General features: G+C 43.5%; 1 protein-coding gene across 5 annotated transcripts in view; it reads left to right on the plus strand.

Moving 5' to 3' along the window:
* The window catches only part of LOC143988961 (adhesion G protein-coupled receptor F5-like), a 314,489-nt gene that overhangs the window by 2,662 nt on the left and 286,587 nt on the right, over nucleotides 1-25,240 (plus strand). The window contains exon 1 of one of the 5 annotated variants that reach the window (XM_077488919.1): nucleotides 8,637-8,659. The exons of the other annotated variants lie outside the window; for them this stretch is intronic. The gene's annotated coding sequence lies outside the window, so the exon portion shown is untranslated. Of the gene's footprint in view, nucleotides 1-8,636; nucleotides 8,660-25,240 lie in introns of those variants that run through there. 5 annotated transcript variants of the gene reach the window in all.

Here is a 25,240-nt window from a genome sequence, read left to right on the forward strand (position 1 = left end):
CAAAGACGTTGAGTGCACGTGTTCGGCGTCATATCCAGAGGTTGTCTTTGGGAAATAGACATATGAGTGCTTCCAGCACTGCTGCAGAGGTTAAATGGGGTGAGGGGTCAGCCTGTCAGTGCTCAGACAATTTGCCGTACACTGCATCAAATTGAACTGCATGGCTGTCGTCCCAGAAGGAAGCCTCTTCTAAAGATGATGCACAAGAAAGCCGTTTGCTGAAGACAAGCAGACTAAGGACGTGGATTACTAGAACCATGTCCTGTGGTCTGATGAGACCAAGATAATCTTATTTGGTTCAGATGGTGTCAAGCGTGTGTGGTGGCAACCAGGTGAGGAGTACAAAGACAAATGTGTTTTGCCTACAGTCAAGCATGGTGGTGGGAATGTCATGGCCTGGGACTGTATGAGTGCTGCTGCCACTGGGGAGCTACAGTTCATTGAGGGAACCATGAATGCCAACATGTACCGTGACATACTGAAGCAGAGCATGATCCCCCTCCCTTCAGGGCTGCAGGGCAGTATTCCAACATGATAATGACCTCAAACACACTTCTACTGCTGGAAAATAATGGTGGCGACACAAAATATTGACATTTTGGGCCCAATGTGAACATTTTCACTTAGGGGTGTACTCACTTTTGTTGCCAGTCATTTAGACATAAATGGCTGTGTGTTGAGTTATTTTGAGGGGACAGCAAATTTACACTGTTATACAAGCTGTACACTCACTACTTTACATTGCAGAAAAGTGTAATTTCTTCAAAGTTGTCACATGAAAAGATATAATAAAATATTTACAAAAATGTGAGGGGTGTACTTACTTTTGTGAGATACTATATGCACGCATTCACTTTTTACACTGTCCCTTTAATTAATTTTTGATCACTTATTTCTATCACAAGCAATGAAAACATCCCTTGTGATAGCAAAAAAGGTATGACAGGTCCACTTTATGGAGAGATCTGGGAGCTGAGATTAAAAAAAAACATAGATCTCAGCTTTCCAGAAAAAAAATTTTCAGTGTTTACATCTGCCAACACCGAAAGTGATGTCATGATTTCATTTCTGGTCTCCCAGGTGCATAGGGATGGGTGGGGACCATCTTGTCCTCGGCTGGCTATTATAACCTGGCACCAGATCAGATCCTGTCCTGTCCAATCACACAGGAGAGCGCGGAAAGGTGCTGGTGGCCCCCACCCGCTACTCTTAAAAGCATCCCGGTGGCTAACAAGCTGCTATGATGGCTTTTACATAATAAGAAATCACCAGCTGCAGACATCATTCCAATATAACCACCTAAACCTAAAGACGTCCATGGACTTCCTCCAGACAGGAATTGATTAAAGTGGTATTAAACCCAAAAGCAAACATTTATTACATTGCAGTTTACCAATTCTTAGATGTGATGGCTTCATTAGTTCCCTTTTTTAGACTTTCTTTCTTCTATTTTTATCTGGTGATCCAGCCAGCAAGTCTGTTGTTTTTCAAAAGCACAAGCTCTCCTGCAGAATGTATTAGTTCACATAAATGAGGCAAACCACCCAACATGGGCAGAGGCGATTAAAATGATCAGCTTTTATTTATTTATTTATTTATTTATTTATTTATTTATGCAACATCTTTATCCCAAAAATATTTTTTTTTTCTGTAACTGATTATAAAGTGTGAGCTGGAGTTTGGCTTAAACTTGTTAGTGAATTTAAATTTGCTAATACATTCAACACTAACCCCCAGGATTGACAATGCTGCTGTCTGCTGTGCCTCCTGTGCACTAGCACTAGCTTCTTCGGAGTTGTGTTTTGATAAATACAGGAGGTGTGTTACTATCCAGATCACAAGGTGAAAACAAAAGGAAGTGCCAAAGAAAAGAAACTGGATGCAGCGTGCAAGCCATCACATCTAATAATTGGCAAGCTGTCATATTATACATTTTTGGTTTTGGGTTTAATCTTTTTTTTAAGAGAGCAATTTTTCTGAAATCTTCCTTAGGAGCACAGTTTTTCTAAAATCTACAAATATGGCTTTTTGGTATATTATTTTACCATTTTGGATGGTGACCATTGTTGTAGTGCAGGCAGGAGCATTGCTAGGTCTACAAAAGACCTGGGGCTAGAGTCCATACACATGTATAGAATATACAAACACACACATATATATATATACATACATATATATATATATATACATATATATATATATATATATATATATATATATATACATATATACATATACATATATATATATATATGTGTGTGTGTGTGTGGGTGTAGCGGCGACACACTTGTAGCGGCGAAAGTGTCCGCTTTGTATAAATTACATTTTTCCTCAGAACAGTAAAGGGGTTCTGAGGGCTGAGGAGTAGGTTTAATTTGGCATCAGTTTGACTGGGCTGTATTAGGGTTCTGCTCTGTCATGTGTACAGTGGGTGCACATGACAGGCTCAGAACCAGGCCTGGTTGGACACTTTAGGTATCAGCGTTTCCCGGAACCAATCAGTGGGTGTGCGTCTGGCCCCGCTGAGGAGTCTGGGGAAGGGTACTTAAGATGTTGATGTCACGTGTTCATTCGTGAGGCCAGAGGGGCCTGTTCCTGCAGCTGGACCAGGGTAGCCCCGCGAAGGGTCCCGGTCACGGAAGCATAGGCCGCCCCACAACATGGTCAGTTTGACTAGCCCCATTAGACCCGCATGGTCTGGGGTAGGGATCCATCTGTTCCCGAGTCTCGGAACCGGCTGGTTCGAGGCACAGTAACTGAGGGAGGATTCAAGGTGTCCGGGTGTGGTCTCAACTCGGAGGGGCACTGCAGCTCGTGTGTCATAGTTATGCAATAGTTTGTCTGCTTATCTGTTCCCATGTGTTCATCTACCCTGTTTCCCCTAAAATAAGACCTAGCATGAGTGTCGGTGATGGCTGCAATATAAGCCCTACCCCCCAAATAAACCCCACCCTCTTTCCCCAAAAATAAGCCCTAACCTGAGAATAAGACATAGAAGGACTTTAACTAGGGCTTATTTGGGGGGTAGGGCTTATATTGCAGCCATCGTCGACAATAACGCTAGGTCTTATTTTAGGGGAAACAGGGTAGAGACCAACCGACCCTCACCTGTCTGCTTTTGTAATCCATCCTCTGGCATGGCTCCACCCTAGCTCCTATCAGGGAGCTCTATATTAACCTGTGCACTGCAGGCCATCCCTGCTGATCAACCTTTGTGTGTTAGCTTCCTGTTACCTGCCGTGTGCTCTTCTGTTGTTTTCCATTACCGACTTTGGCGTGTCCTTGACTATCCCTGTTTGCCTGTGATCCTGACCTTTTGGCGTGTCCCTGACTATTCCTGTCTGCTTGTGGCCCCGACCTTGGCTTTGTCCCTCACTTTCCCTATCCTCCTGTTGCCTACTGTGGGTGTGAGCTGGGGGACCCTGGGGGTCGCGACCTGGAGCCAGTTGCAGCCAAGTCCATCCTCACCACTAGAGGCGCTGGTGAACACCTGCTGGCTCTTAGACTCCGCGCCCCAGGGAATCTTACGCTCTAACCCCAGTGGGATCTGTTTCCCGTCTGCAGCAGTCAGTCGTAGGGTCCACAACCTTGCGGTGCACTCCTGATCCCTACGGTGTGCATCTGTCACCTCGCCTCAAGGTGACCCGGCAGTTTGATCAGCCATGGACCCGGCTGACGTGCCGCTTCCTACAGTCGATCCGTTGCAGGGCTTAGTGCAGCCTCAAGTACAGTCAGCAGCTGCACCTATCACACCAGTCGCATCCACGCATGCATTATTACTGCCAGCTCCGTCCCGTTTCTCGGGGGACTTCAAGGCTTGCAGGGGGTTCCTTAGCCAGTGCACAATTCATTTTGAGCTTCAGCCCCAAAACTTCCTGTCCGATCGGGAAAAAGTAGCATATATCATATCCCTCCTGTCCGGTGAGGCGCTAGCTTGGGCTGCCCCTCTGTGGGAACTGAATGATCCAGTGGTTTTTAGCCTGTCTGATTTCTTGAAACTTTTTCGGAATATCTTCGAGGAACCGAGTCGTGTCTCCTCTGCGACTAGTGCTCTTTTACGTCTCCGTCAAGAGTCCGCGTCTGTGGGACAGTATGCTCTTCAGTTCCGTATCCTCTCAGCTGAATTGAGCTGGAATAATGAGGCCCTAGTTGTAACCTTTTTACATGGCCTCTCTGATAGAGTGAAGGATGAATTAGCAGGAAGATCCCTTCCTGCTGATCTGGACAGTGTCATCACCTTGTGTAACCAGATCGATATTCGCTTTCAGGAGAGGGCCCTGGAAAAAAGACGCCAGCACTCCCCGTTCTTTAGGCAGCCTGAGCCTCCAGTCCCTTCTCTTCGATCCGAGGAGCACCCCCTGCCTACCGGGGAACCTATGCAGTTGGACTGGACTAAGTTATCTCCTGAAGAACGTGCTAGGCGCAGAACTCTGGGCCTATGCCTCTATTGTGGGGCCAAAGGTCATTTCCGTGACACCTGTTCTCTTCGTCCGGAAAAACGCTCAGGGCTAATACATATGGAAGGTGGAGTATTAGACCCTGAAATATCACCTTCACCTTCTCGTCTTCTCCTTTCTGTGTTGCTTCATGTCGGTGCTTCCTCTCGTTCAGTCTCAGCACATCTGGATTCCGGAGCCACTGCCAATTTCATGGATTGGGAAACTGCATCCTCCATGAGACTTACCCTTTTGCCCCTTACAACGCCATTGGTGGTCTTGGCGATTGATGGCACGGTTCTCCCAGGGGGCCCTATCCGCTTCCAGACTCTTCCTGTTAAGATGTCAGTAGGGACACTCCACCAGGAGTGGATATCCTTCCTTGTCTTACCTAAGGCTTCATCTCCTATCATATTAGGTCTTCCTTGGTTACGGCTCCATTCTCCACACGTCGACTGGTCTGCTGGACAGATCCTGGGTTGGGGTTCCTCCTGTTCTTCTTCCTGCCTACTCAAGGGTACCCCAAAGGAGAAACTTCCTGTTACCACCATCCCAGTATCTTCTGCTCTTCCCGCTGTATATAGCGATCTCTGGGATGCGTCCTGCAATAGTCGGACTGATGCACTCTCTAGGTCATGTGGTACTCTGGATGAGGGGCCCACCTATGAACCTGAGTCGATCATCCACTCCAGTTCGCATAACCATTTACCTTTGCCTGTCCCTAATCTCCCTTGGACGCACAGCCAGGCTAACTTGTCTGCAAATTCCACTGTTGTTATGCCCTGTGATGAGATTGAGATGATCCCTACACCTGACAATACTATTCAGTCGGCCTCTGCACCAGTTATGCCAGTCCAGCCCATGCCCAATGAGCTTCCTGCTTCTTGTTCAGGACCTTCTGTGACCTGGCCTCACCCTACTGCTACTATGTCCGTTCAAACCCGTTTAAGAGGCTCAATCCATCCTTTGGATAGAATACCTAATTCGGCCAGGAGGGGTTTTCAATCTTTTTCTCAGGGTTCTCTGCATTCTGTTTGTGTTTCAGCTATCCAGCTTGACTCTTGTCGCCTTCTAACCAACCTGACCTCAGGGATCCACTGACCTCTGCCCAGTCTGGTGGTCCTGTTATGGATGCCCAGCTCATCGTTAAGGGTCTGGGGGACCCTGCTCAGGCTCCTGATCTTCTCATGCCCTTACCCATTCCTAAGAAGCCTTTAGTCCTCAAGTCCTCTCGTCCTCTCCCTACCTCGGTTCCAGTCTCTGAGGATAATCTAAAATATGAGGTTAGTCAAGTTTTGGATTCCCGGCTCCGTAAAGGCATTCTTCAGTACCTCGTACATTGGAAAGGGTTTGGCCCTGAGGAGAGGTATTGGATCACTGCATCTGAGGTCTTTGCTCCTAGTCTGTTGAGGAGGTTCCATCTGGAGTTTCCCTTTAAGCCTCGACCCAGGCGGGGGAGGGGGAGGCCTCGTAAGAGGGAGGGTACTGTCATGGTTATGCAATAGTTTGTCTGCTTACCTGTTCCCATGTGTTCATCTAGAGACCAGCCAACCCTCACCTGTCTGCTTTTGTAATCCATCCTCTGGCATGGCTCCACCCTAGCTCCTATCAGGGAGCTCTGTATTAACCTGTGCACTGCAGGCCATCCCTGCTGATCAACCTTTGTGTGTTAGCTTCCTGTTACCTGCCGTGTGCTCTTCTGTTGTTTTCCATTATGACTTTGGCGTGTCCTTGACTATCCCTGTTTGCCTGTGATCCTGACCTTTTGGCGTATCCCTGACTATTCCTGTCTGCTTGTGGCCCCGACCTTGGCTTTGTCCCTCACGATCCCTATCCTCCTGTTGCCTACTGTGGGTGTGAGCTGGGGGATCCTGGGGGTCACGACCTGGAGCCAGTTGCAGCCAAGTCCATCCTCACCACTAGAAGCGCTGGTGAACACCTGCTGGCTCTTAGACTCCGCGCCCCAGGGAATCTTACGCTCTAACCCCAGTGGGATCTGTCTCCCGTCTGCAGCAGTCAGCCGTCGGGTCCACAACCTTGCGGTGCACTCCTGATCCCTACGGTGTGCATCTGTCACCTTGCCTCAAGGTGACCCGACATTGTGTAAGTGACCGGGGGAGGGCTCTTCGGAGGAGTGCCAACAAGCTGGCATCCCAAGAAGTGCCTGGTTACTGGGTTGTCAAGGACACTAACGAATTCACACTTTTCCAGTACTTCCAAGGAGACAGAGAACGTTCCAGGTACTGAGGAAAGGTTCCTGTTCACTTTTGGTTATTAATTTATTCAAGGTCAGAGACTTTGCAAGTTCCGGATTAAAGTGTGTACTGCCATAATCTCTGGCTAGAGATTTGTTCAGCTTTGAAGCGCCCAGCTGCGAGTGGCTACTCTCTGGGTTTCACTAGAGACTTTCTGATTTTTAGCAGTTCAAGGTGCCTAAGTTTCTTCACCCTTGCCCTCTGTTCCCATACGAGACTGTGATTGTTGGTTACCCCTGCAAATAAAAACCTTCTTAAAGGACTTTTATGGTGTCAGCATCCCAAAGTTGTTGGGTACTAACCCTGGGAACCCTTAGACATGGAATAACAAGCCAAGCAGAGGTAACCAGTAAGCCCAAAAGTCAAGGCCGCCCCATCGAGGGTTATGGCCGCTACATATATATATATAGTATACGCACACACAGGACAGAAGCTGCAGGCACATATGTCAGAGGCTGTGGACATGATACAGATGTCAGAGGCTGCGGACATGGTACAGATGTCAGAGGCTGTGGTGGGGTCTTACTGAGAGGGTCTTACTGAGCTGTAATGAGAGGTGCTGGCTCCCCGTAGAGACCTCACAAAGTACCACTGCTGCTTTACATTTAAAAATGGCACCACCGGTGCCATTATGTCATTGCGCATGCATCCGCCTGTCCAAAAATGACAGAACGTGTACGGGCTTGCCCAAGCGGCAGCAGTGCACACACAGATCACACTCCAGCCCCCTCATCATACCGTACAGGGTTAATGTTACTTTATGACATGTGAGGCTGGGGTTTTAGTGGCGGAAGAGAACATGCATCTAGCTGGAGCATGAGAACATGTAGGTGAAAGAGGCTCCCCCCCCCCCCCCCCCCCACACACACACACACAATGCAAGATAGGACTTTATTTTCATTTCCTGGAGATTAGCTGTGTTGTGGCACCAAATCCTTTGTGGTTAATGCTCAAATTCCTGAATGTGTTAGAAATATACTGGGACTTTTCAGGTGCTACAGAGATGTATTCCACAAACACATATATTAAAAAGAATGGTTTTGTGAAAATGCATCTACTGAATGTAGTACCTGAAAAGTCTCAGTATATTCCTAACATATTCAAGAATTTTACTTTCACCATACCTGTCCTGCCGAGGTACAGGACAAGTTGACAGCACACATTTATACAGTGTGGAAGGCAGAGCGATTGTGACTCACAGGAGAAGAATGCAGTCTGCCATGTGTCCTGTTATCTTCATTAAGCCTTGGGGGAGCTCCAGTGACTGCTTTATGGGTAGCACTAGCAATGATTGCTACTGTGTTGTCCTGTTTGCTCTGTCTTTCCCTGGGAGTAGGGTTGCCACATCATCCCTTTAATCCAGGACACATATTAATTACACAGGTTCTGATCCTAATTTAATGCAGATAAGGCACCAAGTGAGTTTAATTACCACCTTAATCAGCCAGAGAACCTGTGTAATTAATGTGTGCCCTGGATTAAAGGGAGGATGTGGCAACTCAGTGCTGACAGGAACACAAGTCACACAGGAACACAGGTAGAGATGGAGTTTCTCCTTTCTAGACATTCCTCTATGCTCACAACCCGCCAACCAGCCTTGTGTCCAATCTGCGCTAGTTGTCAGTGCTGACATTTCCCATCCTTCCTCCAGCTAGCTCCTCTCCTGCTCAGGACTCAGACTTGGCCCCACAAATTCAGCTTCTCTGGAGTTAATGAGAGAGGAGGGGCATGGATTGAAGGCAGAAGCCCCCCTCCCGGACTTAAGCGAACAGCAAGCGATACAACTCTTTTACAATTCTTACCTACACACAGCCACAGCACTGCTACGCCCAATAAGAGCCTCGGGGCTACAGCCCCAGTAGCCACCCCCTAGTGACGCCACTGAGTGCAGGTATGAATTTCCCCTGTAAGTTTGAAATCATTTCTTAAATTGGTGTTATCGTGGGTGAGTTCATGATCTAAGGCTAGGTAAGTGAAATTACTAACATATGTAAAATTGAGACCAAACTTGTTAATACAGAAATTTACAAAATGATATATGGAGCGTTCAGGGCCATCCCTTATTATTAGTATATGATCTATGTACTGACTATAGAAAATTATTCCAGATGCTAAAGGATTGTCCATATATATATATATATATATATATATATATATATATATATATATATATATATATATATATATATATATATATATATATATATATATATATATATCCCGGTAGCCCATATTAAGAATGGCATAACTGAGAGTTTAATTGGATCCAATTGCCGTGCCACATACGTACTTGAAATAAAAAAACAAAAACATTTAATGGAAACAGTACTCATTAGGTAATAGGTTAAAGATTAACCACTTCAATACCGGGCACTTAAACACCTTCCTGCCCAGACCAATTTTGAGCTTTCAGCGCTGTCGCACTTTGAATGACAATTGCGCGGTCATGCTACACTGTACCCAAATGAAATTTTTATAATTTTTTTCCCACAAATAGAGCTTTCTTTTGGTGGTATTTGATCACCTCTGCGGTTTTTATTTTTTGCTAAACAAATAAAAAAATACCGAAAAGTTTGAAAAAAAAAATGTTTTTTTTTGTTTCAGTTTCAAAACTTTGCAAATAAGTACGTTTTCTCCTTCACTGATGGGCACTGATGGGGTTACACTGATGGGCAATGATAAGGCGGCACTGATGGGCACCGATGAGGTATCACCAATGAAGTGGCACTGATGAGGTGGCATTGATGGACACCGATATGTGGCACTGATAGGCGGCACTGATGGGTGGCACTGATGGGCGACACGGATGGGCACTGATAGGTGGCACAAATTGGCACGGATTGGCATGGATGGGCATGGATAGGTGGCACAGGTGGGCATGGGTTAGGCGGCACAGGTGGGCATGGGTAGGCGGCACAGGTGGGCATGGGTAGGCACTGATAGGCGGCACAGATGGGAACTGATAGGCGGCATTGTATTATAATATATTGTACTAATGGATGCCAATCAGTGCCAATCAATAATGCATGCCAATCAGTGATGCCCATTGTGGGCACTGATTGGCATCCATTATGGGCACTGATTGGCATCCATTGTGGCACTGACTGGAATCCCTGGTGGTCTAGGGTGGCATACCTTGTCCTCGGCATCCCTGGTGGTCTGGTGGCGTCCCTGGTGGTCCAGTGTGGGCATCCCCGGGGGGGGGGCTGTGCTGATAATCGATCAGCACAGACCCCCCTGTCAGAGGAGCAGCCGATCGACTCTCCTCTACTCGCGTCTGACAGACGCGAGTGAGGAAAAGCCGATCACCGGTTTTTCCTATTTACACTGTGATCAGCCGTGATTGGACACGGCTGATCACGTGGTAAAGAGTCTCCGTCGGAGACTCTTTACCGAGATCGTAGTTGCCGGGTGTCAGACTGACACCCCGCAACAACGATCGCCGCGATGCGCGCCCCCATATGTCATATGACCATACGTCATATGACGTCCGGTCAGGATTATGAAACCACTTTGCTGCCGTCTATTTGCTATAGGGCGGGCGGCAAGTGGTTAAAAAAGCCTTTTTTATGGGAATTTTTTCATCACGTGTAGAATTTCAGAGTTTCCAGTAGATGCCTGGAATCACGTATATATGCGGGGAGGGAAGTACCAAGTGGTTCTAAGAAATAATTATATTCTGACAGACTGCTGCTGCTGAGGCTAGTCCACCTGGAGGAATGTCTGAATCCTCATAGATTTTGGGTAGAGGATAGAAATAAAGCGTACTAAAAGCCCCTTGCTTTTTTTTTTAAATACTCCAATCTATAAGAGCTTTGTCAATTTCCAGTAATGTTTACAATTCCTGTTTGTACTCGGATAGCAGAGAGGTTTGTGTAGGTGATTGCATCTGATGGAAGTTGTAAAGATTCTTTTTTGTAGGTCACCTTTTTTGTTTTTTTATGACAATGCCGTCTCTTATAAGATTTTATTTCCAGCAGTTTATTTAAAACCTTTTTCTCAATAACTGTGAGATTATTATATTTTTTATTCTTACTGTTGCTAGATCTACTTCCATCATACAGTTTTAATAATTCAGAGTAGTGAACATGATAGAAAGCTTTCATAAAAGATTCCTTAGCATAAAGATGGCCATACACCTATAGATTATCTGCAGATTTTCTATGGTTAGATGGAAAAAGTGGGAGATTCCTCCATCCACACAGTTTAGCTAACATGGAGAAATCTGTTGCACTTTTTCCATCCATCTAACCATAGAAAATCTGCAGATAATCTATAGCTGTATGGCCATCTTAAGAGAGGTAAAATGAAGATTTTGGTCTAAGAGAAGTGTGTTTAATGTGAAGAATATATACTGTACGGTTTCTAATTCCATCTCTGTGGTATTTTTTTGAGAATTAAGATCTCGTAATTTCTATTATAATATCAATTTCTTTCTATCATCCCAAAGATAAGGGTTCAACTGGGGTTTCAGATTTGTTGTCTCTAATCCAGAGTAAGCAACAGGATAGAAAGTCTCAATAAAAGACCTGTGGCATGAGAATACACTTCAAAATAAAGATCCTTTAATAGTCTTAATAAAAAATCAGTCTCTATGAGTCCAAATATAGAATCTGGATTTGGCTGGGGCTTCAGATTTACTGTTCTCTGTTTAAGTACAAAGATAGAGTGTCTTGATAAAAGATCCATTGGCATGAGAATGAAGTTCAGAATAAAGATCTTTTTTTTATATATGTAAAGTTTATTTGATTTTATGCAACAATTGTATACAAAACATTTTCAAATCCATATACATAATTTATCCCGTTAACCCCCCCCCCCTCTTTTCTGTTGAGTCTTTGTTCGTTATTCGTCTCTTCCCATTCCCCCTATTTCCATAAACGTCCTGGTTTTCTTAAACTCTATCCACTTTTCCCACATAGGGGGTTATTTACGAAAGGCAAATCCACTTTGCACTACAAGTGCACTGCAAGTACACTTGAAAGTCCAGTCGCTCTAAATCTAAGGGGTAGATCTGAAATGAGGGGAAGCTCTGCTGATTTTATCATGCAATCATGTGCAAGCCAAAATGCATTTTTTTATTTTCATTGCATGCCCCCCTCGGATCTACAGCAACTTTACTTTCAGTGCAATTTCAAGTGCACTTGCAGTGAAAAGCGGATTTGTCTTTAGTAAATAACCTCCATAGTGTTAAATCTTTCTGCCTGGCCCTCTTCTCTACTACTATATTCCATTCATCCAGAATAAAGATCTTTTAATATTTCTAATAAATGCATCTGTTTCTGTCTATCAACCCAAAGATTTGGATACAACTGGGGTTTTTAGATTTGTCTTTGTCTTAAGGCCCATACACACGATAGGACTTTTTGATAACAAACATGCAAATTAGCTGTTTTAAGGCAACATCCAACCGTGTGTACGCTCCATCAGACAAACTGTTTCAGTTTTCATCTGACTTTTGTTGGCTGTGCGAATGGACAAACTTTCCGGCAACAAAAGTCCAATGGAGCAAACTGCGATCATTGTACAGAAAACCATAGGACTTTTGTACAAAGTACAAACAAGCATGCTCAGAACCAATGCAAAAGATCAGACAACAATACAGAAGTTGACCAAAGGTGGCGGTAAAGAGCAGAAAAAACATGTGATTTGGTAAAAGTTGGCTGAAAAAGTCCTGCCGTGTGTATGCAATACAATTTCACGACCGACGCCCTTTGTACAAAAGTCCAACGGAAAGTTTGTACAAAGTCTGATCGTGTTTATGAGGCTTAAGACTGACAATTCAGAGTTAAAAAACCTTTTTACTATCATATGCCATCTGAATTTATTCATGTCTGTAAATATCGCAAAAGTATGGGTTTAAAATCAGGTGCAAATTTAAGACCTTTGATTAATAGGGAAGTTGTTTCCTCTTGAAAGTATGTTAGTGGATATATTAAATATTTTTACTGCAACTAAATGAAGTTCTAAATATTTTTGACTTTTTATGTGAAGCCATTGATCTTTTTATTTCTGCTTACCTTTGCGTATTTTTAATTTGAATAGTTTGTTTGAAGTAATTCCTTAAAAGGTAGAGTACTGGTGTTGTTGATTATGGGGATATCTTCTACTTTTTGTTTGGATCATGTGTATTCTCGCATATATGCAGTACATAGATCTTTTTACACGTTTTCTTCCATAGATAGAGACCACACTTGTTGGTTGTAGGGACATTATAAGATATGGTGGTATTATTGTGCTCTAAAGGGACTTTTGTTGTTGGTCTTGATGGGGAGTCCTTAAAAGATATGTAGGGGAATCTTTAGTTTTTTTTTATTCATACTTATGTAGTTGGATGCAGCATCGATCCACACTCCTGTGGATCTACAGGTCAAGTATAGCCAAACAAGCTTTGGCTTTACTTCTCCTTTAAGCATTTGATTCAGTGTATTTTTAGTACTAGATTTCTAACCTCCTTATTTGTGTGGAGTAAGAGAACTATTATAAATCTGTTCAGTGGAGTACAAAGTTTTTGAGAGTGTCATAACTTTGGCAATATAGAACCATTTTTTATATATTAATAAACAGGTATGGGGTGATTTTGTTTTATGTACTGACTCCTTTTTTTGGAATACATTCTTTACAGCACAATTTAGTAAAATGTCACAACGCGAGGTACTGTAATGGCAGAGATTGCATATCTTGTATATTTTGTATAACGCAAGGATACGTTTCATTCAAAACAGTCAGTCTTGTATTCCATAGTAAAATATACATGTCACCCAGAGAGGAGACTCATACTAAACAGATCCTATTGATAGGAATGTATTTACTCTTTAGGGTTGATTTATTAAAAGGGGAGAGTGCAAAATCGGGTGCAGCTCTGCATAGAAACCAATTATCTTCCAGGTTTCATTGTCAAAGCTTAATTGAACAAACTGGAACTAGAAGCTGATAGGCTATCATGCACAGCCGCACCAGATGATGCAATCTCCAGTTTTAGTAAATCAAGCCCTCTCTGTTTGGTGTGGGGTTCTTTTTGTGAGGAACTGTGATGTTGGTTTTAATCTAATTAGAAGTGAAGGATGGTTTGGATTTTTTTTTTATATATATAAAATAAATGTTTGGTCTTCCACATGAAGATTTTCTCTGCTTTGTAATCTTTTTTTATCTTGTTCTAGTTTATTGGTTTTGGTAATGATAATTAGTAAATTACATAGTTTTTAAGGTTGAAAAAATAGACCATGCAGTTCAACCTGTTTCTAAATTTTATTATATAACAATTCCCATAGCCCTGTATATTCGGCTTTCTGGGGAAGACATCTAAAGCTTTTTGAAGTTGCTGACACTCCCAGCTAGTATAAATTCTTGGGGAGGGAGTTCCACATTTTTACTTGCTCTAACAGTAAAGAACCCTTTCCGCAATTTAAGGTTAGACCTCTTTTGTTTCTTCCTCAAATTGTGCTTGAATGTCCTCTTAAAACAGAGTTCCGCCCGCCCCTTTAAAAATTAAAAGTCAGCAGCTACTACTGTAGCTGCTGACTTTTAACATTAGGACACTTACCTGTCCTGGAGTCCAGCGATGTTGGCACCGCAGCTGTTTCCATCGGCTGGTTGGGTGCTGTTGTTGCCATTGCGAGCAAGGGAACCCAAGTGTAGGCTGTGGGCTTCACGACCGGGTCCCTACTGCAAATGCGAGAAGCGCTCTGCGATCTTTTACTGGCCCAGCAGAAGCGGAGAAGGTGGGAGGGGCCGAACTGCTGACGTAATTCACCACGGCCCGGTCTCCCGGAAGTGGGGACAGGGTACCTGTAAGAAATGGATACCTGCTCCCCCCTCCCCCGAAAGGTGGCAAATGTGGCACCGAAAGGGTGAGAGGGTGGAATCAGATAAGTGGAATTTCCACTTTTGGGTGGAACTCCGATTTAAGAGACCGTAGAGTAAACAGTTTATTACCGTTACTGGAGTCGCCTTTGATATATTTGTTTTCAATATTATGGGATGTTGTGCCATATATGATAATGGGGGGTGGGGGGGGGGGGGGGCTTGGGGCTGTATAAGAAGGAATTGTACTTGGGAGAGAATTGTGCTGTTGGAAAGAATCTGTACTAGTGGGGGGGGGGGTTTCTTTATTTGGGGGGGGGGGATTTTGACTTTTAGAAGGAGGTAATTTTTTGTTCTGCTTTGTCTACTGGCCTGTGCATTACACACCCTAATCTCTGTGTTCTCCTGACCCTTGTATCCTGTATGTTACACACTCCTTACCCCTGCACTCTGTGTCATAAGCGCTTTTTACCCTTGTACTCAGTAAGATGTACAGTCTCAACCTTGTTACGCACTCTTGATACCTGCTCTCTGTGTTTTACGCACTTCGTACTCCTGTGAGATATGCAACATGCCCCCTGCACTCTCTGCGTTACTATTTCTTGAGCCCTGCACTTTCTACATTTTCAATTAATGACCCCTGCTCTCTGCACATTATATACACCTGATCTTGATGTCTGTGTTACGTAATTTTGTACCCTGGGCTCTGTGTGATATGCATTCCTGACCTCTGCTCTCTGTGCGTTATGCACTCCTGCCTCCCCCTGTACTCTGTGCCCTATGCACTCCTTATCTCTGCATTCTCTGACTCCTACACTCTGGGGGGTTATTTACTAAAGGCAAATTCACTTTACACTGCAAGTGCACTTGGAAGTAAAGTCGCTGTAGATCCGAGGGGGAAATGCGAGGAAAATAAAAAACAGCATTTTAGCTTGCACATGATTGGATGGTAAAATCAGCAGAGCTTCCCCTCATTTCAGATCTACCCCTCAGATTTAGAGCGACTGCACTTCCAAGTGCACTTTCAGTGCAAAGTGGATTTGCCTTTCGTAAATAACCCCCTCTGTGTCTTAGGCACTTAGAATTCCTGTACTCTGTAAAATGTACAATCTTGACCCTGTTACGCACTCTTGACCCCTGCTCTTTGTGTCTTACACATTTTTTACCTTTGTACTGTGTGAGATATGCACACTTGGCCCCTGCTCTGTCTGAATTACTTATTGTTGACCCCTGCACTCTGTAGATTTCCAATTCATGACCCCTGTACATTATATACACCCATTCCGTTCCTGATCTGTGTGTTGTGTACTCTTGTCCCCTGGGCTCTGTGCGATATGCATCCCTGACCTCTACTCTCTGTGGGTTATGCACTTCTGCCTCCTGTACTCTGTGCCATATGCATTGCTTACCTCTACTGTCTCTGTGTTGCATACTTTTGACCCCTGTGCTCTGTTTTTTAAAGCGGAGTTCCACCCATTTAAAAGTCAGCAGCTACAAAAAGTGTAGCTGCTGACTTTTAATAATCAGACACTCACCTGTCCCAAGGTCCAGCAATGCAGGTGAATGAAGCCTCGCTCCTCTCTGCAGTGCCGGCATCACTACTGTGGGCATGCACTGCGCATTCGCGAGCCAAGCTGCACACTGTGATTGGCCAGGCAATCTTCTGGGACCCCTGACACGTCCCAGAATATTGGAAGGAGGGGGAAGAGGTGAACTTCCTTCCGGTGCCGTGGAGTCCCGGAAGGAAGTGGGAACTGGATGCCTCTAAAAAGAGGGTATCTGCTCCCGCCCCCCAAAAAAAATGACATGCTCAATGTGGCTTGTCAGGGGGTCACCGTCACTTAAAGCGGAAGCTCAATTTTTGGGTAGAACTCCGCTTTAAGCACATCTGACCCCTGTACTTTGTACAATATGAACTCAGATGTTAAGCACATCCCACTGTTCGATCAACTTGGCACAAGCATGATTCATCATGGTCCCCAAGTCTGAACCCCCTTCCGGAAAATAATAATATCCATGACCATGACCATGTCTCTTTCCAACAGGCTTAATCAATTTATTAGTGCAGGCTCCAGCTAATATTTCTCATTCCCTTTTCAGATCAGTATCTTAAAAGTCTGAATATTTAGATATTCTGAGCCCCCATGGCTGTTTTACACCCCCCCCCCCCCCCCCAAGAAAAAAACGCCAGCCACCACTGCCTACAGCTAAGCCTTATTATAGGCTAAAAATTACCAAGCAGGGTTTATAAACTACACAGACACAGATTTAGCCATAATATAACGTCTTTATAAATAAAACATCCCTCCCTTACATTTTCGTTCCATTTTTGTTCGTTGACGAAAATTGAAATTGATTTTCGTCATCGTTTTTGCCAATTGGAAAAATTCTGTCCCTTTAAATTATGAAGAAAATATTTTCCTTGACTAAACGCTCGTGTACAGTTGTACAGTGTCGGGTGTCTGATTTGCAGACTTCACCCAATCTGGTGCACTTGATTACCAACCCCTTTAAGTGGTTCTACAGGAAGAACATTTTCAATCTTAAAGTGATTGTAAATGGTCACCTTGTAAAGCAACCCATTCAGTTTAACCACTTCAGCCCCAGAAGGTTTTACCCCCTTCATAACCAGGCCATTTTTTGTGATAGTGCACTGCGTTGCTTTAACCGACAATTGCACGGTCGTGCCATGTTGTACCCAAATAAAATGAATGTCCTTTTTGCCACAAATAGAGCTTTTTTTTTTGGTGGTATTTGATTACCTCTGCAGTTTTTATTTTTTGTGCTAGAAATAAAAAAAGACTGACAATTTTGAAAAAAATTATTTTTATAAAACCAATATTTTTTACTTTCTGCTATAAAACATACCCAATAAAAAAATGTAAACGTTTTAATTTCTTCATCAATTTAGGCCACTATGTATTCTGCTTCATATTTTTGGTAAAAAAACAAAAACAATAAGTAAATATTGATTGGTTTGAACAAAAGGTATAGTGCAGGGATATGCAATTAGTGGACCTTCAGCTGTTGCAAAACTATAAGTCCCTTCTGCCTCTGGGTGTCATGCTTGTGGCTGTCAGAGTCTTGCTATGCCACATGGGACTTGTAGTTCTGCAACAGCTAGAGGTCAGCTAATTGCATATCCCTGGTATAGTGTTTACAAACTATAGGATATTTTTATGTAATTTTTATTTATTTTTGAATTTTTTACTAGTAATGCCGTCGCTCAGCATTTTTTAGTGGGACTGTGACATTGCGGCAGACAAATCGGACACCTGACACTTTTGACACTTTTTGGGGTCCAGTGACAAATTGCATCATATTACAATGATCAGTGCTAAAAAAAAAAAAAATGCACTGTTACTGTACTAATGACACTGGCATGGAAGGGGTTAACATCAGGGGCGATCAAAGGGTTAAGCATGTCCCTTGGGAGTGCTTTCTAACTGTGGGTGATGTGCTTTGACTGGAGAAAAACAGAGATCTATGTTTCTGTTTCTTAGCAGAAACACATGATCTCCATTTTTCCCTCTGGCAGAATGGCCATCTGCCTTGTTTACATAGGCAGACCACCGTTCTGCCTCCCCTCAGAATGATTGGCGTGTCCCAACGGACATCGGGTCCACTCACAGCAAGATTGGCGCTCTGACAGCACACGCGCACGCGCCAGAGCCGAAGAGAAGAATCACATGGTATGTGATTTTGCGCTTAACCACTTCAGCCCCGGACCATTTTGCTGGTCAAAGACCAGACCACTTTTTGCGATTCGGCACTGCGTCGATTTAACTGACAATTGCGCGGTCGTGCGACGTGGCTCCCAAACAAAATTGACGTCCTTTTTTTCCCACAAATAGAGCTTTCTTTTGGTGGTATTTGATCACCCCTGTGGTTTTTATTTTTTGCGCTATAAACAAAAATAGAGCGATCAATTTTGAGAAAAACGCATTTTTTTTATTTTTGTTATAAAAAATATCCCCCAAATATCCCCACAAATATCGCAATAAGCGATTATTGATTGGTTTGCGCAAAAGTTATAGCATTTACAAAATAGGGGATAGTTTTATGGCATTTTTATTAATAATTTTTTTTTTTTACTAGTAATGGCGGCGATCAGCGATTTTTATTTTGACTGCGACATTATGGCGGACACGTCAGACATTTTTGGGGCCATTGTCATTTATACAGCAATCACTGCTATATAAATGCACTGATTCCTGTGTAAATGACACTGGCAATGAAGGGGTTAACCAGTGGGTGGCAGTGTAGGGGTTAAGTGTTCCTAGGGGTGTGTTACTGTTGGGGGCTGGGTTTTAATTTAGTGAACCCTGATCTCTGCTGCAATCACATGGAGCAGAGATCAGCGTCACTAGTTGCTAGGCAGAATGGGGAGATGCTGTTTACAATGGCATTTCCTCATTCAGCCGCCCCGTGAGATGATCGCGGGTATGCCCGCGGCGATCGAGTCCGCGGGCCCCGCGACCGGACTCACGGGGGTCCCGACCAGCACGCGATGGCAAAGCGGCAAATTTAAAGGGACGTACAGGTACACCCATTTGCCTGCCTGTGCCATTCTGCCGACGTACATCGACGTGAGCTGGTCGGGAACCGGTTAAGGACCACCCTGCCGCAGCATATGTAAAAATAATATTAAATGTTAAATAAAAATATGTTAAAATAGAAATTAAAGGCAAAACATTTGTGTGTAGATATAATAAAAAACATTATAAATACATAATGCAGACTCATATCAAGAATATGAAATCATTGGGTAACAAATAGACATGTGCAATTGTTATCGCCCGAATGCATTTTCGTCCAAATTTCTGGGATTTTCGTGTTCGTTGATGAAGTCACGTGATGTGATGCCACGCATAGGGACGGGAAGGACGCCCTCTGCTGCTGCATAGAGATATGAGTTCGCTACTCATTTTTAAACTGATATTTTATGAATGAAAAATTCTCCAAACACACTGGAAAGGAGAAGTTTTAACCTGGTGGGAAGAACCTTAAAGAGACCTCCAGCTTAAGGCGTTTTTTGCCTTACCATAAGGTAAGGGGCCACAACAAAAATACAAGCACCTTGAGGAACTATATATATACCTCCCATCACCTGTGTGTTGGACTAATTTGCTAAAGTAGATTCAGCAGCTTGCTGATCCACGTGCAGCTCACTGCACATATGGACTTGGCTCTGTAGTGTGTTTATTATTTTGATACTTATGTACTTTTGCTTTCACATATGTTGCTCTAGAGTCTCTTTAGCGTATCGGTACCTAATCTTTATTGCACTTAGCACTTTTGGAATTGTGTGTTTTTTTTAAAAAGCTTAACATACTTATCTACTGGCTCTGTAGGGTATTTACTTTTATCATTTTTTTTTTCCCCCACACTATGTTTTGGTCTACCTTATGAAATTCACATTTATTAATTTATTGCACTTAGCACTTCTCAACGAGTTAAACCTTATATACCTGATTTAGAGGCTCTGTAGGGTATTTATTTTTCGTTTAGAAACAGATTTTATAATTTTATCATTTTTTCTCACATCATGTTTATTCTATCTTATGATAAGCACGTTTATTAATCTATTTTGGTCAACTGATTTCACTTTTATTTTAAATTACATTTTATACACTGCACCAAGAGACATGTAGTTGTTATTTATTTACCCTGGTTTTATTAGCACATAGCACTTTTTTGCTTGCTGGGTCTGCTGAAGGTGACGGAGCTAAGCTTATATTTCCATTCTGGTGCATGTTTAGTCAGCTGACCACAGCTGGCTCTGCAGTGCGTTTACTTTTCTGATAATTCTTCTGACTATATTGTTTGTATTGGTGTACCACGATTACACTGAACTTACCTTTCTGGTCAAACAAGTATTATATTTCTTGTGTGGGGTCTAGGTGCAGGCACCCCTGTAGTGCGTTTACTAATTTAAAAAAATCTTTTCATTTAATTTATATAAATATAACTGTATTATATGCACTTCTAGCTAGAGGGGAAGAGTTTCATATTGTGTTAAGGGATAATACCCCTCCCCCATATCTTTGAGTGAGAAATACCTCTCCCACTCATATTTGTTGAGTGAGAAATATAGGGAACTATCCCCTCCCGTGTAATACCTTAAACCAGAACAGTGCGACACCAACCTACCCTCACGTTATAACTAAGTGGATTTGGTTTGATCCATCTCGGTGAACGAAGCAGTTCCTCGATCTATCTCATAATAGTGGCAGCGCAGGGATAACTACTCTATTAGCCTGATTTGATTACATTATTGAATAATTTTTATTATTGTTACATTATTATTTGGTACAATTATTTATATTTATTATATTATAATTTATGATTTCATTTTTCAAACTTTATCATACCCGGGATGTCTGCTAGACTCTGGTTTGGACAGATTTAAGTGAGTTATTGCTAAGAATTACAGGACTACAATATAAAACACCAAATTTTCATGCAAAATAATTGTACCACTTTTAGCACCTAAAATCCGAAATAATCGTACCGCCAGGGAGGTTAATGGCCCCAGGGCCTGGTAATGGACTGAGGGGGGGGGGGAGGACCCATGGCGTTTTTATCAATGATTTTTTATCTATATTGCCGGGGCCTGACAATTCATTACAGCTGCGAGTAGTTTTAAATTACATTTTTTCCTTTAGAAATGTCATTTTTCTGTGGTACTGTTCTAAACACAAGAAAACTGCGCCACTTTACAGGCATACTAAGGAGACCTCCCAGACACAATGTTTAAAGGAATATTTCCTTTTTATTGTTTCACTTTTAGCATTATTAAAATCACTGCTCCCGAAAAAACAGCAGTTTTTAAAACTTTTTTTTGAATTGATACATGTCCCCTGAGGCAGGACCTGGGTCCCCAAACGCTTTTAGAACTTGCATATAAGCTCTACCCAAAGGGGGATGTTCCATTTTAAGCAATCCTCCCACCCTCCTATTCCACTTTTGCCATTTCATTTTTTTGGAGGGGAGAGGGAGTACCTAGTTTACCTAGGTGATCAAAGTTCTGCTCTTCCTCTACCTTCCTGCAATGTTTTGGGATACGTCACAGGTTCCAGATGATTGCCTGACCATTCAGGAGGTCGCAGCGTGTGTCGCGCATGTGCATTGCACACCTGGCTGTAAAGCAGCAAGCTGTCACAACCGTGTGCCCACGGTTCTAATGCCAGGAGGAGAGGGAGAGAAGCGAGGGTCCGGGCAGACACATCGCTGGATCCTGGGACAGGGGAGTGTGTCAGAGAACTCACTGTGTGAATGCCTGTCCCCGTGCAGCAGCAGCTTATTTTCGTTCTGTTAATGCTAATGACCATGCGCAGTGTCCCAGACAGAGGAGAACGAGTTCCCGGAACGAACGGTCGCACACACATGCCAATACAAACACATGTGCGCACTCGCGCGCCAATCCGAACGTGGGTATGCACTCACACACGTTCACGTCCACCAATCCTGGCGCATGACACCATATTTAAACAGGGTCCTTACCTGATACCAGTGCTGGATCATCTTCAGCTTGTTCCTGAGATACCTGACCGCTGTTGAACCTGTTACCTTGTTCCTGACTAACCCAGCTTGCTCGACTATTCTCCTGGATCACCCCTGCTTACTACTTACCTGGATTGACTATACTGACCTCGGCTTGGACTCTCTAACTCGGCTTGCTTCCTTATTTTGTACCTCGCTGCCAGCACGTTGCCAACCCTTGCCTGTTCTTGACTACGAACCTGCCTTCCATTCCTGTACCTTGTTGCCAGCCAGTTGCCAACCTTTGCCTGTTCCTGACATAAAAAAAAAAAAGGAGGAAGTTTTTAGACCAATAGATCTGGTCCAAAAAAGAGGGTTACTATTGACAACAATAAATTGTATATTTTATATAAAAAAAAAATATTTTCTTAAATATCAAAAGAATCAGATTTCATATATAAAGGGGCATTTGCTTAAAACGAATCTCAATAGCCAGACATTTAACATATGTTACCAACGACAGACTAAACACAAACAAGACAAACATAAAACGACACTAAACACACCACATGTGAGTTCGGACCCATTTCTATAGTCAGTTGAAACCACTAATTATTCTAAACCTGTTTACATGATTCATTTCAGAGAACAAATTGTCTCAAAATCAGTTAGTTAGTGGATATTCACATGACTAGATCAAACATGAAGTTCCAAAAATTGGTAGGTAAAAAGTGAGGTAGATAAATGTTGAATATCAGAATGAATTAATTCAGGCTCAATCTTTTAACAAGCAGCAAAAGTTACTAGCTTGAAAATTAGGCTAGTTATGCATAAGTGAGCCGTGTGCGGATTAGTTTAAGCTGTTAGTCAAAGGCAGCAAAGGTAGTAGCTAGCATGGAAGGTTCCACAAAGCAGAGATAAATGCACATTTATCAGTTTACGCAGACAGTCAATCAGCAGTAAAATATACCCTGTTTCCCCTAAAATAAGACCTAGTGTGATTGTCGGTGATAGCTGCAATAAAAACCCTACCCCCCAAATAAGCCCTAGTTAAAGTCCTTGTAGGTCTTCTTTTTAGGGTAGGGCTTATTTTTGAGGAAACAGGGTAGGGCTTATTTGGGTGGTAGGGCTTATATTGCAGCCAACACCGACAATCAGGCTAGGTCTTATTTTAGGGGAAACAGGGTATGCTCACAAGCTGCACCACCATATAAGGAAATCCTGCACAAGTGTCCATTCGTTAGTTGAATCAATCGATTCTACTTATAGTTCCTCCACAGTGTACACATTACTGCTATATCTCTAGTCCATTCAGATTTCAATGTATACCAGCGACTTTGCGATGTCGTCATCCACATTAACCTATATGTGCATTAATAATTGAAGCTTCCCATACAAATCCACAGTGGGTCAAGAAATTCCAACAAACAAGCACAGGTGGTTTGTCATAAATTACCACTCTGTTCTATGATGCATATATTCCATGCGGATTGTGAGGGGCCATTTGTGCTCTATCAAAAATTATGCAGCTTCTCCTGGATGTCCAGAGTTACTGGTAACATAGTCCCATGTACATGCAGAACCTTCAGCAGCCTTATACCTTAGTTGCGGTATCAGCAATCATAGCGTTTGTGTATCGTTCACTAGCTTCATTCAAACCTACTCCATCTTAGTCAGTGGGTACAGGTCACATTATGGTGTGATGTCAACGCGTTTCGTTGGCTTCGAATAGCGTAGCTTCTTCCTGGACGTTCAAAGAAGCACCATCAGATGCCCTCATATCATGCTTCAGAGCGCAATTCTCACAGACACAAACTTGTATCATTCACTAATTAAAAGGGATATTGTCTCATTCAGCACAGTCTGTCAAGTCACTCAGCCCTTCATGAAAATCTCACTGGCTAGAGGCAAGCAAAGTTAAAGCTGGCATTTAATCAGACTCAAGTAGTTCCCTACATTTAGTTAATTTAATTTAACCCATTGCTAGGAATGGACAGACATGTAGACAAAGCATATACAGACTCAACAACAATTGTCTATTAAGCCAAACAGGTAACAACACATAACAATGGAAGAAAAAGGGGGGGGAGGGAGAAAAATTATTATATCAGGAGCAGCATTATCAACATTCCTAAAGTCTAATCAGTATTAGATCGGGAAGAGGAATATACAAATGGAGAATTGGTAACTAGTGATGGACGAACTTCCGACGGGACGTTTCGCGAACGCGAAACGCGAACGGACACAAACGTTCGCGAAAACGACCGTTCGCCGCGGGCTCCATTGACTTCAATGGGAGGCGAATTTCGCAAACCTTTAGGTCGAATTTGCGGCCACGGGGTAATTATTAGGGGGTAGCACGTAGTCCCACCACCTGGACAATAGCATAATACATGTATGAGGTGAATTTGGGATCGATAACTACAAGCATTTTTTTTTTATTTGGGAAATTGTTCTGACAATTCAGGACTATGGAGCTAATGAAGGCAATGGAGGAGAGGGAAGGTCAGGGACCAGGGTAGGCAAACAAGAGGGTGCAGGAGATACAGAGCACTGACAGCAGCACCGTAATACAGAGCACTGACATCAGCACCGTGACATACAGCGCTGACAGCAGCTCCGTGACATACAGCGCTGACAGCAGCTCCGTGACATACAGCGCTGACAGCAGCTCCGTGACATACAGCGCTGACAGCAGCTCCGTGACATACAGCGCTGACAGCAGCTCCGTGACATACAGCGCTGACAGCAGCACCGTGACATACAGCGCTGACAGCAGCTCCGTGACATACAGCGCTGACAGCAGCTCCGTGACATACAGCGCTGACAGCAGCTCCGTGACATACAGCACTGACAGCAGCTCCGTGACATACAGCGCTGACAGCAGCTCCGTGACATACAGCGCTGACAGCAGCACCGTGACATACAGCGCTGACAGCAGCTCCGTGACATACAGCGCTGACAGCAGCTCCGTGACATACAGCGCTGACAGCAGCTCCGTGACATACAGCGCTGACAGCAGCTCCGTGACATACAGCGCTGACAGCAGCTCCGTGACATACAGCGCTGACAGCAGCTCCGTGACATACAGCGCTGACAGCAGCTCCGTGACATACAGCGCTGACAGCAGCTCCGTGACATACAGCGCTGACAGCAGCTCCGTGACATACAGCGCTGACAGCAGCTCCGTGACATACAGCGCTGACAGCAGCACCGTAAGCAGCCCCAGGAGGAAGTCAGCACAGCACAGGGATGGTGTGA

The sequence above is a fragment of the Lithobates pipiens genome, unplaced genomic scaffold, assembly GCF_037356315.1.
Source record: "Lithobates pipiens isolate NorthernLeopardFrog02 unplaced genomic scaffold, aLitPip1_a1.2 Scaffold_18, whole genome shotgun sequence".
NCBI classification, from domain to species: domain Eukaryota; kingdom Metazoa; phylum Chordata; class Amphibia; order Anura; family Ranidae; genus Lithobates; species Lithobates pipiens.